The following is an 18,301-nucleotide window of genomic DNA, read 5'->3' as shown; positions in this document are numbered from 1 at the left end:
AAATATTTCTGGACCATATCACTTATGAGCCATTGTGGATTAGGGGCTGCGTCAGTACCACCCCCATTGTGGACATGAGCTCCCCCATGCTCCTTTGTATACACAGAGCTGAAAAAAGTATTTAATAAGTTAGCCTTCTCTTTGTCCCCAGTCACCCACTCCAGCTTATTTTGCAAAGGGCCTACATGCTCAGACTTAACCTTTTTACTATTAATATATTTGAAAAAAAATTTGGGGTTTGTCCTACTGTCTTTTGCAATCTGTCTTTCATTTTGAATTTTTGCATCCTTGATTTCCTTTTTACATATTCTGTTAAATTCCTTGTAACATTTAAATGACACTAGTGTTCCTTCATTTTTATATTTTTTGAAAGCTCTTTTTTTATAGTTTATAGCTTTTTTAACTTTGGCCGTGAGCCACATCGGCTTTATTTTTAACCTTTTAAACTTATTGCCCATGGGAATATACTTTGCCGTGAGATCACAAACAAGCTTTTTGAAGAATTCCCATTTCTGTTCTGTGCCCATTGGTGCCAATATTCTCTCCCAGTCTAAGTCCTGGAGAGCAGCCCTCATCCTTGGAAAATTTGCTCTCTTGAAATTAAGTGTTTTTATCTTTCCCGTATGTGATTTTTGCTTACAGCTAACATCAAATGAAATCATGTTATGGTCACTGCTACCCAGATGTTCCTTTAATTGAACATTAGTAATACGTTCTGCATGGTTTGAGATTACCAGGTCCAACAGAGCATCATTCCTAGTTGGGGCCTCAATAAACTGTACCATAAAATTGTCCTGTAATAGGTTTACAAATTTTTGCCCTTTAACTGTCCCAGCAGTGCCATTACCCCAGTCAATTTCTGGGTAGTTAAAATCCCCCATTATTATCACTGTCCCAGCCCTTGCAGCCCTTTCTATCTGTGCAAGGAGCTGAGTCTCCACCTCCTCATTAACATTGGGTGGTCTATAACAAACTCCAATGATTAACTTTGAACTACGCGCATCTGTATGCAGTTCTACCCATAATGCCTCAGACTCATCACACTCTCCGCCCACCAGGTCCTCTTTCTCACTTGCTTTGAGATTATTTCTCACATACAGACAGACCCCTCCACCTTTCCTTTTTACTCTGTCTTTCCGAAAGAGTGCATAGCCAGGAATATTAATAGCCCAGTCATGTGAGGAATGAAGCCAAGTTTCAGCAATACCGATTACATCATAGCTCTCCTGATGCACCAGAGCTTCCAACTCGCCTATTTTGCTTGGCAGACTTCTGGCATTGGCAAACAAACATTTTAATGTATTAATATATTTTGACCGGTCACACACTATCCTCTTGGGTGTTCCAAGATTACAACTAGGACTTGCTACTATATTTACCTTGGGTTTATGTGCTTCGGTTACCCCACCACTAATGCCCCTAATATTACCCTCTGGAATATGCTCCACGCTGACTATCTCTATCTCTGAACCCACCCCCCCATCACCTAGTTTAAAAAACCCTCTAACTTTTTGGCCATCCTCAATCCCAGCTGATCTGCACCCTCCTCATTTAGGTGCAGTCCATCCCTTCTATAGTACCGGTTGTCGACTGAGAAGTCGTCCCAGTCCTCCAGGAACCCAAACCCCTCCTTACTACACCAGCTTTTGAGCCACTTGTTTACTTCCCTAATCTCCCTCTTCCTTTCTGGTGTGGCTCGATGTACTGGTAGTATTCCTGAGAATACTACCTTGGAGGTCCTTTTCCTCAACTTAGCTCCCAAGTCCCTAAAATCATTCTTTAGGACACTCCATCTGCCTCTGACTTTGTCATTGGTGCCAACGTGCACCATGACAGCTGGGTCTTCCCCAGCCCCTCTCAGTAATCTGTCCACCAGATCCGTGATGTGCCGAACCCGAGCGCCCGGCAGACAACATACAGTTCGGCACTTCAGGTTGTTGTTACAGATTGGCCTCTCTGTCCTCCTAAGAATTGAGTCTCTTACCACCAGAATCTGTCTTTCCTTTCCCTTCTCTCCCCCCCCCCCCCCCCACTCTCACTGGAGGAGTTCTTCTCCTGGCAGCTAGGAGAATCCCTCAGCTCCAGCAGTGCTGGTCCCTGACTGGGATCACCAATGTCACTCAATGGAGCATACTTATTGGGATGCTCCAGCCCTGGATCGACCTCCCTGGCACTTGCCCCTCTACCCTTCCTGACTGTCACCCATCTACTCTCTGCTACTGCCTGCACCTCCTTGTCTCCACCCACCTCTGTGCTGGCCCCTGCCGGCACCTGCCGTGTACTATCCTGGTTCTCATTTAGGGTGGAGGGGCCTCTCAGTGCTGACAGTTGCTTCCCCAGATTCAGAACCTGGGCTTCCAGGGAAACAATGTTGATGATCAAGGAACGCATACATGCCGCAAGATGTACACCGAGTCGCCTCTCCACACCCGCCAGTCATCGCACCTATTAATTTATTGAGGATTAGAGATTATACCCAGTCCAAATTACATAACAACTAGCTTCCTGACACTAATACTCAACAAGACAGTACACAGGTACTCACAGACCACTGTGCACCCACAATACACAATTACTAATGATACACACACACTACTCAGACAACACTCAGGTACTCACACTACACAGGTACTATGACCCCTGTTATAACCTCCTGTTTTAAACTCTGGGTTTTAACTCACCACTTTGACCAGTTCCACTTGGACAGAGTTCTCACAAACTCAAGATGAGCAGGCTTGAGGCCACTCGGTTTGGCAGCGCTTGCCATTTATTTCAATGGGCAGGGGAGCTTTAGGAGCCATTTCAGGGTGCTTTGCAGACGCTATTTTTAACGCTATAGCGCCTCAGTGTGAAAGGGCTCTTAAAAAAAGCTTTTGACACCGTCTCATGGCCAAACTTACAATATATTCTTCATAAATGGGGATTTGGACCGCATTTTTGCAGTGGATTTCATTCTTATACGACAAGCCAAATGCATTTATCAAATATGTTGGTTTTAAATCAGACCCTTTCCCTATTGGAAGAGGAACCTGTCAAGGATGTCTTCTCTCCCCCCTCCTAGCTGCACTCCTCATTGAACCCTTGACCCATTTAATTAGATCTGATCCCAACATAAAAGGTATTGAATTAGCTGGATGCCATCATAAAGTATGTGTTTTTGCAGATGACATCTTAGGGCGCGTACATACGGGCGGACTGTCTGCCCAACTTAGTCCGCCTAAACACATTTCAGTGGACAGTCCGCTCGTGTGTGGGCTTCAGCGGACTTTTTCAGCGGACTGTCTGACGAACAAAGTCTTACGGAATTTCCGTAAGATTGTCCGTCCAAACTTGGTTTGAGCGGACAGTCCGCCCGTGTGTGTGCCAGTCCGCTGTACTTTCGAAATGAGCGGACTTTTCCCGCCCGGAGAAAAGTCTGCTCATTTCGAGCGGGTATCCAGGTAGGCGGGGCCCGCGACAGAGACGTCGTGGGCCCCGCCGCCTGGTATGGACTTAAAGGGGAACCCCAACGCCGAAAAAAATGGGCGTGGGGGTCCCCCCCAAGTCCACAACAGACCCTTGTCCGAGCACGCTACCCGGCCGGCCAGGAAAGGGGGCCCACCCCCCTCCTGAGCCGTACCAGGCCGCGTGCCCTCAACATGGGGGGTGCCTTGGGGAAGGGGGGGCCGCGCGGCCCCCCCACCCCAAAGCACCTTGTCCCCATGTTGATGAGGACAAGGGCCTCTTCCCGACAACCCTGGCCGTTGGTTGTCGGGGTCTGCGGGCGGGGGGCTTATCGGAATCCGGGAGCCCCCTTTAATAAGGGGGCCCCCGGATACCGGCCCCCCACCCTATGTGAATGAGTATGGGGTACAATGTACCCCTACCCATTCACCTGTGAAAAAAAGTACAAAAAAAAACACAACACAGGGTTAAAATATTTTATTGCACAGCTCCGGGGGTCTTCCGTCTTCGGGGGTCTTCTCGCCGGACTCCTCCGCTATCTTCTTGTAGCTCTTTTGCTAGCGGAGGAGCCCGGCTTTCTTCCTCCCCGCCGCCGGCCTCTTCTCCCGACTTCGGGGGTCTTGTCCCCCTCTTCGGTTCTTCTGCCGGGCCACCGCGCCTTCTTATAGCTCTTTTACAGGCGGTGGCCCGGTCTTCTGTCGCCGTCGCCGCCGCCGCCGCCTCCTTCCGTTCTTCTTCTTCTTCTTCTTCCCCAGGAGATGTTGCCTCGACGATCTCTCCGGCCGGAATGCCAGAGCCGCGCTGCGCGGCCACTTATATAGTGACAATGGGGCGGTGTCACATGGTATATGTCACATGGGTTGGTCACATGGGTTGATGTCACATGGGGACTATGACATCGTAAGGGGGCGGGGTCACCATGTGACACCAACCCATGTGACATATACCATGTGACACCGCCCCATTGTCACTATATAAGTGGCCGCGCAGCGCGGCTCTGGCATTCCGGCCGGAGAGATCGTCGAGGCAACATCTCCTGGGGAAGAAGAAGAAGAAGAAGAAGAAGAAGAACGGAAGGCGGCGGCGGCGGCGGCGACAGAAGACCGGGCCACCGCCTGTAAAAGAGCTATAAGAAGGCGCGGTGGCCCGGCAGAAGAACCGAAGAGGGGGACAAGACCCCCGAAGTCGGGAGAAGAGGCCGGCGGCGGGGAGGAAGAAAGCCGGGCTCCTCCGCTAGCAAAAGAGCTACAAGAAGATAGCGGAGGAGTCCGGCGAGAAGACCCCCGAAGACGGAAGACCCCCGGAGCTGTGCAATAAAATATTTTAACCCTGTGTTGTGTTTTTTTTGGTACTTTTTTCACAGGTGAATGGGTAGGGGTACATTGTACCCCATATTTATTCACATAGGGTGGGGGGCCGGTATCCGGGGGCCCCCTTATTAAAGGGGGCTCCCGGATTCCGATAAGCCCCCCGCCCGCAGACCCCGACAACCAACGGCCAGGGTTGTCGGGAAGAGGCCCTTGTCCTCATCAACATGGGGACAAGGTGCTTTGGGGTGGGGGGGCCGCGCGGCCCCCCCTTCCCCAAGGCACCCCCCATGTTGAGGGCACGCGGCCTGGTACGGCTCAGGAGGGGGGGCGCTCCCTTTCCTGGCCGGCCGGGTAGCGTGCTCGGACAAGGGTCTGTTGTGGACTTGGGGGGCACCCCCACGCCGATTTTTTTCGGCGTTGGGGTTCCCCTTTAAGTCCATTCCAGGCGGCGGGGGCCAGCGACGTCTCCTTCGCGGGCCCCGCCTACCTGGAGACGCGCTCGAAATGAGCGGACTTTCCTCCGCGTGTGTGGGCGAGTCCGTTCATTTCAAAAGTAGAGCGGATTGTATGGCGGACTTAGTCCGCCATATTAGTCCGCTCAAAAAGTGCCGTGTGTGGGCAAGTCCGTTCATTCAAAAGTTTGGACGGACTGTCTGTCGGATTGTCTGACGAACCTAGTTGGGCAGACAATCCGCCCGTGTGTACGCGGCCTTACTCTTCATGTCATCTCCCCATATCACAGCACCTAATCTCCTCTCTGTCCTAAACCATTTTGCACGCATTTTGGGCTTAACTGTTAACAATCAAAATCAAGTGCACTCAACATTTCCTTGCCTCTTTCAGACCTTCAGCTTGCTAAAGATTAATTTCACTTCTCTAGGACAGCTCATAGACTTCCATACCTAGGAATACAACTCACTCCTAAGATAACTGACTTATACTCAGCTAACTTCCCTCCATTACTAAAACAGGTTACTGAATTATTATCACAATGATCCTTTAGCCCGCTATCCTGGATAGGCAAAATTATTGTAATTAAGATGGCTATATTGCCCAAGTTTTTATATCTTTTTAGAGTCTTGCCCATCCCAGTTCCATCAAATTTTTTACGGATTATACAGTGCAAAATTATTTTCGTTTATCTGGGGTAAAATGAAACCTTGAACCTCTAAATCCACTCTCTATCTCTCACAAGGTTTAGGTCTCCCAAATATTTCTGCTTACTAACATACTGCACACCTTGCACATTTACTAAAATACCATGCGATCAAAGAAATTCCTTTATGGGTAACAATTGAGTATATTGACTGTGACCCTATTTCAGTATCTAACATGTTATGGTTAAGACCAACTGATTGTACTTTTATTCGCAATCCTATCACAAAACATTCTTTATCCATCTGGAACAGATTCAAAGCTTTTCTTGGTCTCCAATCTCCTCATTTACCGCTCCTTTCTTTTGTTAAAAAATCATGCTTTTTACCCTGCCTGGATCACTCCTAATTCTTTCAAAGCATGGAATACAGCTAATTTATCCAGTTTATATAATTTGGCATCTGTCTACTGTACTTTGTGTAATACATTTGGACTTCCTCAATCGGACCTGTTCCAATATTTTCAAATCAAAATGTTTTTCCAACCTTATCTCAATTCCAACTCACAACTATCCCAGATGTCACGTTTTGAATGCATATGTATTTCTCACCCTCATGCTAGAGGACTTGTTTAGTTTCTCTATAAGCTCATTTTAGTTAGTACCAACACTGGTCACCCCTCATATGTCTCCAAATGGGAACTAGACCTTAATCGCTCATTTAATGCTACAGAATTTCTAGAATACGGTCTGCCACTAAGTATGCTTCTTCAAATTTTGTTGCTGTGGAAACTAACTTTAAGGTGCTAACCTGTTGGTATTTGGTCCCTGCTAGAATATCGAAATATGCTTCTGGCTACCCTGGAGCTTGTTTTTCCATGGCTGTTCAGAGTCTGGCACTCAACTTCATATTTGGTGAGATTGCCCAATTGTCCAAAAATTCTGGAAGGCAGTTTTTGACTTGGCCTCCAAATCTTTGATACACCTTTACAGCCCAATCCTGCTGCATCCCTATTAACCACTTCAGCCTCAGAAGAATGTACCCCCTTCCTGACCAGGCTATTTTTTGCGATAAGACACTGCGCCATTTTAACTGACAATTGCGCAGTTGTGCAACGTTGTACCCAAACAAAATGTAGGTCCTTTTTTCCCCACAAATATAGATTTTTTTGGGGGGTATTTGATCTCCTCTGCGAATTTTTTTTTTGCCCTATAAACAAAAAAAAGAGCAACAATTTTGAAAAAACACAATATTTTGTACTTTTTTGCTATAATAAATATCCAAAAAAAAAAACTTAAAAAAAATTCTTCATCAGTTTAAGCCAATATGTACCCTTCTAAATATTTTTGGAAAAAAAATTGCAATAAGCGTATATTGATTGGTTTGCGCACAAGTTATAGCGTCTACAAAATAGGGGATAGATTTATGGCATTTTTATTATTTTATTTTTTTTACTAGTTATGGCAAGGATCTGAGATTTTTAACAGGACTGCAACATTGCGACGGACACATCGGACACATTTTTGGGACCAGTGACATTTATACAGCGATCGGAGCTAAAAATAGCCACTGATTACTGTATAAATGTCACTGGCACGAAAGGGGTTAACACTAGGGGGCGATCAAGGGGTTAAACGTGTTCCCTAGATGTGTTCTAACTATGGAGGGGAATGTGCCTGACTAGAAGACAAGCCAGATCGTTGTTCCTACTTAGTAGGAACACACAATCTGTCTCCTCTCCCCCGACAGAACCGGGATTTGTGTGTCTACACACACAGATCCCAGTTCTAGCTCTGTCACAAGCGAACGCGGGTGGCTGCTATGGCGTCTTAAAGAGCTGACATACAGCTATGACGGCTCATGCAAGGGAGCCATCCTGCCGCAGTGTAACTGCAGTGGCTGGTCGGGAAGAGGTTTAAACCTGAAACCTGATGGAATCACACAGAATCGATTTTGCCTTCTTTTACAGCTCCTAACAGCCACAAAACAAACCATTGCTAAGGCATGGAAAACTCAATATTTAATTCTAGCTGAAACCATACACAGAAGTAATAAAGCTCTTATTAATGCTTATATGGAAGCAATCAAAAGAGATTGAATCGGTCGATTTGAGAAACTCAGACTTGTGTTAAGCATAGTTTTCCTCCAGACATTGATGACACACTATTATTGTTTTGGTAATTATACTCTGTTTGCCTTGACTATGCTTTCTATTCATTTGGGATCACATCACCACTTGTAACCCCCCCCCATTCCCCCCCCCCCCTTTTTTCTACCCTGTTCTCATTATCTACTCCTATTTTTTATTTTCTATCTTTCTTTTAATATTGTGTGGTGCTAATAAACACATTATCTCTTCTGTTTTTAATATATACATATTAGATTGATCTAATTACTGCTCTTGTAAAATTAAACAATAGTCACTAGTTTACTTGTTCCTTCTGATGGAATTTTCTAATGCTTTCAAAGTAATACTTTATTGTTTTATTCCTTCCACTACTCATTACATTTTTACATTATGTACTCATCCTGTTCATAAATTGATAGGTTTAGCTTTATTGCTATTTGAATATTGTGCCACCATCCTTGTATGTACTCAATTTGTCAATCTATATATAAAAAAATAATAAACAAATTTGACGAAAAAAATCTTTGTGATGCAATTAATCAGTATGTATTTGTTTTTCATTAGAGACGCTAATATTCATGAAGACAGCATGCCAAAATTTAGAGAGGTAAATGAATGATAAAATTGTAATGGGATACATTTTCTTTTCATTGTACTTTATCTCCCAGCATTGTTTTTAAATATGACTTGGTAAAGTATAATAACACAATGAAAAGTAGAAAAATAACTATTTTTGTAGATACACTTGCTCAAAACACCAGATATTTCTTATGATCATAGGAATGCATAAAATAGTTGACAACTGAATTGCATGTTGCTTTTTCTTTTTTACAATAAGCCCTGCCAAGTTTTATCATTGCTACATCAATGGTAACCTGATTTCAAAAGCAGCTGACCAGGCGGTCATATTTATAGTATTATACTACCCCACAAGAGGCCTGAGACAGATGTCCCATTGTGAGCACTTGAAAGGAGTGATTTATTAAATGGCCAAAAGACCAGCTATCTTGTGTTTGCTTGTAACTGGATTATGTGGAACATTCTATTAGGAAAAAAGGAGTTAAAAATTATTAGTTACATAGTTTTGTTGGTTTGAAAATACACCTATACATTTAGTTAGAAATAAACCTGTAAATGATCCAGAGGTATAAAAAATTTTTTTAAAATAAGATATATCACTGTCTCAATATTCTACAATATTTTTCCACATTCAACATTTTTACAGCTGTTACAGTTTAGAAATATTTCTGTATTCAGAGGTTAAACCTCTTTTTTTTACAGTCACAAAGAACGCCACTGGGTCTTTTGTGGATACCCTAAAATGTATGTCAGGGCAAAATTACAAAAACAAAACATATTCAGTACATGAAAATGATTATAGTACATAAAAATACATGTTGATCTGCCAGAATTAATTCATTGCTCTCCTAATGTCCTGTTTAGGCTGACAACACAGTGCCTTTTTTACTCTGAAATCCCAACCAGTATTGTAAGCCCTGCCTTCTGAACTGTACCTATACAACACCATTATCCCCCATATTGCTGCTGCCTTGACGCCAACAGGTCTAAAACACCAGGAACAGTGTCAGCAACCAAGGAGCCACATGTGGGGTGCATCAGAAACAATGCCTGTGGCCAGGAGCAAAAAATGAAGAGTGCTTACAGCAGTGGCTATGGACTGCATAGATCTTTGCCAATGGCATCAGGAGCCCCAGAAAGAGACAAGGCACTTCAGGGCAGGCTTCAAGGCACACAAGGGAGCTCAGTGTCATGTGGATAAACATTGCTGCCACACTAAGGATAAAACCTGGTGTGCTACTGTAGAAAGGAAGGCAACTAGCCATTACACTAGCCTATGTAAATAGGCACTGAGCTTCCAGCAGCTGCCCCTGCCAGAATATTACAAACTTGGAGATGATGTCACAGGGAGTAAAAAAATTCTCTAAAAGAGAAGCCGGGGCTCTGGGGTTTACTTTGGGTTCTTGCCAGGACATAATACAGCCACTGAGTTGTATGGGTTGCTTATTTATGCGTGTATATAATATGTCCCTTTACCATTTTTTTCTCCCTCAAAACAGAATAAATACCATGTATGCACTCTTTCAATGAAAACCCTTCTCCATCATTCATTCATCCAGTTTTACGTTCTCTAGTTTTCATGATAAATGGATGTTTTATTCCATCCATTTATCTACATTACAACCTGATTTTCTATGTACAGGATGTGCCCAGCAATCTAGTGCATCCAGCTTAGCTTACACATTAGAGACATTTTACAAAGACTTTATACCACTATGTATATTTTTTTTAGAATACTTCAACAATTTTGTACTTTTAATCCAAAATTGTATATCAATTACAGTGCCTTGAAAAAGTATTCATACCCCTTGATATTTTCCACATTTACATGTTACAACCAAAAACGTAAATGTATTTTATGACAGACCAACACAAAGTGGCACATAATTGTCAAGTGGAAGAAAAATGATAAATGGTTTTCAATTTTTTTTACAAATAAATATCTGAAAAAGTGTGGCATGCATTTGTATTCCGCCCCTTTACTCTGATACCCTTAACTAAAATCTAGTGGAACCAATTGCCCAAAAGCCCAAAACCTAATTAGTAAATAGAGTCCACCTGTGTGTAATTTAATCTCAGTATAAATATAGATCAAAGCACAATTATGTGTTATGTCTTGTACACACGGTTGGACATTCCGACAACAAAATCCGTCTGATTTTTTCAAACAGATTTTGTCCTAAACTGGTGTTGCATACACAAGGTCGGACAAAGCTGTCAGAAAATCCAATCGTTCGGAATGTGATGGCATTTGTTCAATATGACGGGACTACGTTGAGGCTAGTGGTCAATAGCTTTGCTCTCATAATTTGATCTGCGCATGCCTGGCACTTTGTCCGATCGGAATTCTCTACAAATGATTGGAAAAAGTCAGATTGAATTTTTTGTCAGAAAATTTGAGATCCTGCTCTCATATTTTTTACGTCGGAATTTCCGACAGAAAAAGTCCGATAGAGCCCACACACGATGGGATTTTCCAACAATATAATCCGATCGGACCTTTTCGATCGGAAATTTCTGACCATGTGTTCAAGGCATTAGAATGGCCCATTTAAAGTTCAGACTTTAATCCAATTGAGAATCTGTGGCAAGACTTGAAAATTGCTGTTCACAGATGCTCTCCATCCAATCTGACAGAGCTTGCAAAGAAGAATGGACAAAAATGCCACTCTTTAGATGTGCAAAGCTGGTAGAGACAGATAAACCATGTAATTGCAGCAAAAGATGGTTCTACAAAAGTATTGACTCAGGAGGGCTGAATACAAATGCATGCCACACTTTTTAGATATTTATTGGTAAAAAATTTGGAAAATCATTTCTCATTTTCCTTAATTATGTGCCATTTTGTGTTGGCCTATCACATAAAATCCCAATAAAATACATTTACATTTTTGGTTGTAGCATGACAAAATGTGGAACATTTCAAGGGGTATGAATACTTTTTCAAGGCACTGTATAAACAGGTTAAAAGTAATGGGACCTATGGGATACACTGCTTATAACTGTACACCATTAAGAGTATAAATCAATAATAACTACTCCCAGAATGTGATAACTAACCCTTCCATAACCAGAGAGGTCATTGATGCATAGATGCCTAGACCAAATTAAGCAGAGCTACAATGCATTGGTTAACTTGACAAGACTACTCTAAATAATTTTACTAATTAAATCATTTTATATTATTCCAAAGAAAGAAAATTAAAATGGGAAAATTTAAAGCCACTGACCACCAATGATTGTAGGATCTAGGATAATTTTTTAAAGATGGAAGGGTTTAAAGAGCCACTGGCCATCAATGATAGTGAGTAGGCTTGTGCAATTCGTTTCGTAACGAATCTAAATTCGGGCGAATTTTGCATCTTTCGGACATTCGGATGCATCCGAATGTCCGAATAAAAAAATAACGAATAACAACGAATACGAAAGAAATATAACGAATGAATTCGAATGAATTAAAATGAATTTGGTAATTCTTTAAAGATCCAATGAAACAAAAGGTCAGCTCAAAGTAAATCTTATAGTCCAATCAGCTAATTAATTTTGTGTCAGAGGTTGGATTACTGGCAAAGTGCATTCCTGAGAACTGAGTTAGAAGAGTGTTGTATTGTATTTGAGCCGAGGAGAAGAGACGTTGTCATTGTGTGTGTTAAAAGATTCAATAAACAAACGACTTTCCAAACTACGAATCAATGCATCCGAATGTCCGAATAAAAAAAATAACGAATAACAACGAATACGAAAGAAATATAACAAATGAATTCAAATGAATTCAAATGAATTTGGTAATTCTTTAAAGATCTAATAAAACAAAAGGTCAGCTCAAAGTAAATCTTATAGTCCAATCAGCTAATTAATTTTGTGTCAGAGGTTGGATTATTGGCAAAGTGCATTCCTGAGAACTGAGTTAGAAGGGTGTTGTATTGTATTTGAGCCGAGGAGAAGAGACGTTGTCATTGTGTGTGTTAAAAGATTCAATAAACAAACGACTTTCCAAACTACGAATCACTACGAATGTCTATACATACATAAATATCGAATTTCAACTAATATGAATGAATGAATTCGACACTCTACGAATAATAACGAATTATCCGAAAACGTATTAACGTAACATAACGAATATAACAGAACGAAATTATGTATTTTACGAATGACAACGAACCGAAACTAAACGAAATTTTCCATTGTGCACGAGTCTAATAGTGAGATCGGTTTTTGAAGGTGGTGTTGTTTTAAAGTACCACTGACCACCAATAATGGGGGGGGGGGGGGTTAGATACCACTGGCAACCAATGATAGAGGGGAATGTAGGATTTTTATTGCTACTATTTGGCTTGGGTGATTTTTAAAAGGTTAACTGCATTTTTACCACCCCAATATCTGCAGAGTAAACTTGGGCCCAGGCTATTAACATTCATTTATCCACATATGCTCAATAAGCAGTAAAAGAGCTTCCCAACAAGCCATCCCCAACCTTTTTACTGCTTGCAATGTGAGGTAAGTCATTCTCAAAGATCACAATGGTGGCTTTTCACAGTTTGATTTTAGTGTCTGATCAATGTGTGATTCTATCAAAATTATTGCATTTTCAATTGATCAAATAGGCATAACTTCCCTTCTGATCAATTTAAACTTGATTTAGAGTAGATTAAACTGAGTTGATCCACCAGGGTGGAAAATTATTGCTTGTGTTGCACTGATCAGCAGTATTGAGAGGCTCATGCATTTGATCATATTTCAACTGATCAGATGAAGAGGTTGCATGGTGAAAACAGAGATGCGATTGATAATATACAATTGTATCTTCCATAATATTGTATCTTCCAGGGAGATTGACTGAAAAGAAACCAAACATTTATATAAGTATGTATAGTTGGGATGCATCACGATACAGTGGCAAAAACACACACAGTCCAAGTGCAATGTAAAAACTTGTATTGAAGTAATGCAAAGACAGTTCACAATAAACCTGGTGGGAAGACAGCCCAAGCAGGAACACTCACAGGCCATTACAAAATATATACACATCAACAGTGCTAAAACCATTAACTATTCATAGTACAATGATTGCACCATTGGAATATATGAACACACCACCATATTGTTATATCAAATGTAGAATTGGAGAATAGGAGGTGTGCCATAACTTAGCTCAGCTCTACATGTTTGCATGTGAACAGCTACCATTAACACGCTGGTTGGTGCAGATACAGCGGAGCTCTGCAGCGGGGTTTTCCCTCAAATTGTGAAGACGTGGGAACACACTACTACCTATGGAAATTTATGATAGGTTTTTGATAATCTCCTATAATTTCAAATTACCAAACAGCACCCAAGCTGAAATTACCTTTGTCTATTCTATGTTGGTTATCTTATTAACTACAAAGCACTATTGAGCCAGGTCCCTGTACTACATACAGATCAGCACAATATTTGGTGCTACATCCCTGTATCCTCTGCTGTATCCTGGATATCTGCCCCTTTTTTTGTATGTTACCATGCTGGAAAAGATAATATGCCTAAGCTCCTGAAGAAGCGTTCACACGCGCAATGTGTAAAGTTGAGCTGAGTTGCGGCACACCTCCTATTCTCCAATGCTACATTTAATGTAATAATATCAATGGATGACAATGCATGATTCCCTTGGTGAATAGTTAGTCTAACAATTTTGTCAATAGGTGGTGTGTTCATGTATTCCAATGGTGCAATCATTGTACTATGAATATGTTCTTAGCACTGTTAATTTGTATATATTTTGTAATAAAATGTATTGAAAAATCGTTATTGTGGTGCCTACAAAGTCCATCACTTACTCCTCATTCTGTCTTGCAATTTATCGGGATGTGGCACTTTTGTACACATCTTTGTATCCACAGTACCACTCTGATGATACAAATAAAATCTTTCCTGTCAATATTTTGGTGTAATAAAAAGTAACAGAAAGAACAGACTGCACTGCTTATGGATTTTAAAGATTAATTTCTCTATGTCGCTTATAGCTATAGAGATTATAGCTTGTTCAGAATATGTAAATACTTTAATGTGCAGATTCTGGGCACAGGTTAAGCTCCATTCCCTTTTCTGCATTGTGCGTGGTACAGGCAATATTTAGGAAAATGTAACCTTGGAGGCCTAAATTAAAGCCCAGTTAGCTAAACAGATTAATATAGCCCAAATCCTGGCTCTCCCCTGCCACCCCCTGCAGTGCCCCCCTTCTCTGCCAGAGCCTTTACCTTTACTTCAAGCTGGTTATGCAACATGAATTTGTGACATTTATCAGCTTGAATGTGTCATTTAACCCAAAAGACTGAGGATGGTGATGGAAAATAATTATTGTTGGGCAGCTACGGAGAGGAGATGAGTATTGCGGCCAGAGCTGTTTTTTTTTTTTTTTTTTTAAACCTGCTAGTGGACCTTTTTCCAGGAGTTGAGCTTTAAGCAATTTATTTAAGCATCTATCTTCCTTATAGATGTTAAAATATCAGCTTTTCTGTCATCCCAAAATCATGAAATTAGTAAAGAAAACCCCCTCTTCCACCTTCACTGACCTATACACTTTAATACATGAAAATCTTTAGAAAGCATGCTTATATGCAACTTTAAATTGTAAATTTTAAGTAGAACTGAATAATGGTAAAAAAAAACTAAAGTACAGCTGTGTTTTACCACCCCCGACTGCCCCCAGACAGCCTAACAAGGCAGCCAAAAGGGATCCTAAACATGCTGTGCATGCGATGCTTTTCCAAGCACCAAACTCACCCATTACAGTCAGTGGGACAGCACCAGGGAAGGAAGAGAAAAAAGCCCCAGGAATTCAGGTGGTGTGCAGTACGACTTCCTGAATGCCTGGAAGCCGCAGCGCGAACACCCCATGAAAAGTGATGCATGATGGAATGTTTTTCAGCGACTGCTGAACCTAACCTTTAACAGCCTCCCACTATGCTAATTACCTGGGTTTAACCGCAGGAGGAGCAGATGGTGTAACTGTCATGTTTAACTAGAACTCCTATTCCATTTTACTAACCTGCTTTATTCTCACATTATAGTACGCTAAGAACAATATCATTTGACTTTATTTTATTTTTGTTCTGTTAACTGCTGTTTTTGTGTCTTAGATTTTTTTTTTTAAATATCAAAGTATATCTTAAGCCAGAACTTCTGTTTTTATTCTTGAATTGCGGGGGAGTGGTTAAAAAACTTCAACAAGAGCTTTTTTGCCATCTGTGCCCCGATAGGAGGATTTCCCTTTACTTCCTGTCCTACAGACAGAACTGAACGTAAGAGGATAGTCTTTACAAAGTAAGCAACATTCCAGTCTGTAAAAACTGTCAGAAGAACAAGTGCCCCCATGGGAAGATTGACACTCATCTAATATTTGGTAACAACAGCAAAATGTTGGATTTCCACACATTTCTCATTAGTAATGGTCACCTGCAGACGGTAAGGGCCTGTGTGTACCGGCTTTTGGCTTGTGTAGATAGAATTAGTTTGACATCAGAACTCCCTGACAGGTGCATTTGACCTCCTTAAGACCTGCATTTGACCTGCTTCAAGCAAGTTTTACATTTCCATAGACTTACATATGAATGTGAAAATCGCTGATGCAAATGAAAGCTCAGATCTCCCCAGTAAGAACACAGGCAGAAATAAAAACCTGACAGCGGTTATAATCCTCACCTACTCTATTAAAATATAACGTAAAAGGTTTGCTTTACATAAACTTTAAGATTAGCAGCCACAGGGCATAATAATAATAATTTCTATGAGATAGGAGTGACCCCTGTTGTTATACACTAGACCGTAGAGGTTTCATATAATCCACCGCCCTTTTTCTGAATGCAGAACTGTTCCACATTTCTCAAACTCCACAGAGGTAGAGAGGTGGAAATGGGGGTAGGACCATGTTCTGAAGCTTGTAGGCTGATTCAAGTTTTGCCTGGGAAGACATCATAGATGTGAGATTACTGCTTTGGATTATACCTAGCTAGGTGTGGAGGAGTGAAGGATTATAAGCCAGCACTTGAATCCAGCATATGAGTGGAGCACCTGGAAGGCTGAAGCAGTGTACTTTTCTTTGGCCTCACAGATTTATGTTTTACTAGGAAAAAAAAAACACTGAAACTTGTAATGCTGGTTAATATCAGGAAACTGTGGAGTTAAAGCCCAACTCTAGTCCCACTGGAGGAATTTCCCATAACCTCCCTCCTCTGTGACCTGCTATCATCAGGAGGAATGGTAGTAAGGGGTAATGTCCCCCAACTGGACTTATACTTTCAACACACAGGAATGAAACAGCTGAATACAGTCAAAATACATATGTGAACAGTTTTACCTGCTTGGATGTGTATAATACTGTGCACCCACTTTTGCATTTCACAAACCCTTTTTGTACCGCAGGGCCAGGAAGGTGCCATCACTCCTTTCTATTTCAGACCCTTCTTGGTATTACCTATCTGCTCACTGGACAATGAATAAGCAACATCTTACTGCTTTCTATAAGCTACTTATAGGGAAAAAATTCTGCAGGTCTGAATTTAGCTCTGTTGTGGTGTCAAATGAGGTGGTTTCAATGAACGAGCTGTCTTAATATAATGTTTTAAAGCAAAACATTTTGCTTTAATATTCACCCTCCATCCAAAAATTTCCTATAGCCCTTTTTTTTTCTGCTGCTTGATTGCCTCAGTTTGTTGGCCAACATCATTCAGCCCACTCCCTCTGAGCCCATATCCTGGACCCAGCCTGTGACTGGACAGTGAAAAAAGAAGCAGAACAGTGATGAGCTCATTTCTCTGTGACTCTACTTTCTCCTCCTATCAGCATGCTTCTTGTCAGCACAGGAAATGATTGGCTCCTTTTTCTGCTTCTTCCTTTAAAACTCCAGCCCTGTTGTATATGGATTGCAAATATGATATCATTCACAATACTTGAATTAATAACATACATTTACGGATTATATACATTATTTTCAGAGTTGCACTCATTAGTTTATATTTTATCTGCCTGAAATTCAACTTTAAAGGCATCCCATTTATTTATTGTGTGCATTAAATGCACCGCACTGAACCTGAGTGGGGTGAATGTACTCCAAATGAAAGTGATCACCCTAGAGCAGGAAGCGTGACGCTGACAGAATCACCATGTGAAAATAATGGGAAAAAAAGCCTGATAAAGAAGACTAATGCGGCCACGACATCTACGGTCTGGTTAGCTGCAATATATTACAAGTTTGTTCTTGGGTTTCGCCACACTTTAACATTGTGCTGTCAGTTACATTTTTCCCATCAATTTAATCAATTTGCTCTGTTGCTGTACCTTGTTGGGTTCATCAGTCACTGTGCTTCAGTCATTTTTTAATCAGCTTCTAAAAAGGAAAGTGAAAGCAACCTACAGATACACAAGTACAGTATATGGAAACCTTGATGTCACCAACTGTGTAATTCGAAAAGATTTGGCAATTTTTTCAATACTTCTGGTGAAAATCAACATAATCTGCAATCCGACTCACCTCCTTTTCGCATGCATGGTTTGCTTGTGTGTCAAATTTTTTTGCAAAGCTCTATAACCTATACGCTGTTTACACCGACTCATCATCTTCACATACTAAGTATATCAGTGCTGATTTATGAAATATTATGTATATGAAATACAGCAGTGGTGGAGTGGTTACCCATAGCAATGAATTTCCTTGAATCATTGGAAAGAGAAACCTTGGTTGCCATGGTCAGGAAATCCATATTTGCTCC

At 41.4% G+C, this 18,301-nt stretch overlaps 1 protein-coding gene across 4 annotated transcripts in view; it reads right to left on the bottom strand.

Annotated features, from left to right (window-relative positions):
• The window catches only part of GNG4 (G protein subunit gamma 4), a 121,434-nt gene that overhangs the window by 101,161 nt on the left and 1,972 nt on the right, over positions 1 to 18,301 (bottom strand). The gene's annotated exons all lie outside the window — the stretch shown is intronic.

This window comes from Lithobates pipiens, unplaced genomic scaffold (genome assembly GCF_037356315.1).
Source record: "Lithobates pipiens isolate NorthernLeopardFrog02 unplaced genomic scaffold, aLitPip1_a1.2 Scaffold_18, whole genome shotgun sequence".
In the NCBI taxonomy this organism is placed as follows: Eukaryota; Metazoa; Chordata; class Amphibia; order Anura; family Ranidae; genus Lithobates; species Lithobates pipiens.
The sequence above is the reverse complement of the archived record's forward strand: the minus strand, read 5'-3'. Positions and strand labels throughout refer to the sequence as shown.